The following is a 2,051-nucleotide window of genomic DNA, read 5'->3' as shown; positions in this document are numbered from 1 at the left end:
CTCATGTTGGCACAAAATCCTTGAGTATGTTGTTGAGGAACATGATTGGAGGGGTAGAATGTATAGCAATATTCTTCAAAGTGATCCCCTCCACAAAAAGAACACCATTGTTGTTGTGATGTGAATGCTTGAGAGGAGCCTTCATAGAAATGGTCTTGGCTTGAGTTGGCATAATTTGAGAAATGTTGTTGTTGTTCCATTCCTCCATAGTCTTGGTACCTATTCCAACTCATCTCATAATCATGGGAAGAAGAGTAAAATGGTGGCAAAGCTCCTTGAAATTCATATCCATCCATAAAAAAAATTGTTAACAAAAACAAAAACAAACAAAAGAATAATGGAATAGACTCCTAGAAAAAAAATTTCACTAATGTCAATACAAAACACCGCTTCCCCGGCAACGGCGCCAATTTGGCCGTAGCGTTTTTAGGTACAAGCAAATACCCGGAGTATTCCGGGGTTATCGATCCACAGGGAAGCGGGGTATTAAGCACTAGTTACTAATTAATTCACGAGAAGCTATTCCTACGTTAACAATAGGTATTTATCTAAAATTATGAAAATAAAATAAATGAAGCAAGGCAAACGGACTTTTATATACAAGAGATTAAGAGCGGGATTTTTGGGTGTCAAAGTGTTTAATCACCTAGTGCCAATCTAAAGTGAAATAATCATTCGGGTTCAACAAGTGTGGATGATTGCAATCTAAAAGGGAAAGATTACTCTCGTAATTCAATCCCAAAACATGGTAATTGGAATACTCACTCTCGTGAGCTATTCACAACATATAATCAAGAACAAGCAATAAATGGAATACCCACTCTCGTGGGCTATTCACAATTGGAATACTCACTCTCGTGAGCTATTCACAATAAATCCCTTAATCAACATGTCCTCTCTCGAGGTACAAGAATCAAGTGCAATTGTGGGTGCTCTAATTCATAGACAAATTTAGCAATGAAACAAGTAATTAGGATCCTTAACTACAAGCATCAAGAAATTAAGCCACAATTACAACACAAGTAATAAACCCAAATAGATATTTCATTCAAGCAATTCAAGAACTAGGCACATAGGTTCATAAACACTTATCAATCCAAAAATCCCAAAGGAAAGCTTAGCCTATCATGGCTAAAATAGATTCAACAAATATACAATAAAGCTTTAAAATAGAAAAGAGAGGAAGAAATTCTCCCGAATGATGCCTCCAAGCTCTTCTCTTTGATCTCTCTTCTCCAATTGATTTTTCCTTTCAAGCTCTTTGAGAAGATGATAGCTTCCCTTTCTTGCTCTCCTTTGTCCAAAATCCGCAGCCAAGCTTAGGGTTTGAAGAGAAAATGATGCTTTTATAGTGGGTGGAGAATGGAGGGCAAAAATGACAATTTTTAGAAGTTTAGAATCGCAGATCTGCGACATTCGACGCGTCGAATCCAACATTCGACGCGTCGAATCTTTACAGCGCCGAAACGAGGCTATTCTGCCTCATTTTTGGGATTTTCGACGCGTCGAAAGTTGAGTTCGACGCGTCGAAAATTCCTGTGACGCAGTTCCGACTTGCATCCTGATTTTGACCCTTTTCCCTTTCGAATTACACTTTGATGTCTTCATAAGAGTTGTAGCCCTTGAAGTCTTCTTTCCAATGGCTCAAGAATCATCTCATTTGGATATTCATAGGAAGAGATATGGTCCGATTACCAAGATGTCGCCATGGTAGCGGGAATTACAACTCTTTGGCTCCTTTGAATTGGCTTTTGCTCCCAAATAGTTCTAATGCACTTCTAAACACATCAAAAACATCTAAACCAAGCATTATACCATTTAAAATATGAAAACAAGGAAATAAGCATTGGACACAACATTTTATCACACAATTAACTATAAAACCTACATAAAAACACAAGTAAAATAAGTACAAATGAGAGTGTATCATGGTCGTCGACCTTGCATGCATCCACAACGTCATACTAGGTAGACCGGGGATTTCGTAGCTCGGCGCGATCATTTCAATGCCGCACCTATGCATGAAGTTCCAGACGCCGGAAGGAGTGGGC

Source organism: Ipomoea triloba, chromosome 1 (genome assembly GCF_003576645.1).
Source record: "Ipomoea triloba cultivar NCNSP0323 chromosome 1, ASM357664v1".
Lineage (NCBI taxonomy): Eukaryota > Viridiplantae > Streptophyta > Magnoliopsida > Solanales > Convolvulaceae > Ipomoea > Ipomoea triloba.
This window is presented reverse-complemented; position numbering follows the sequence as displayed.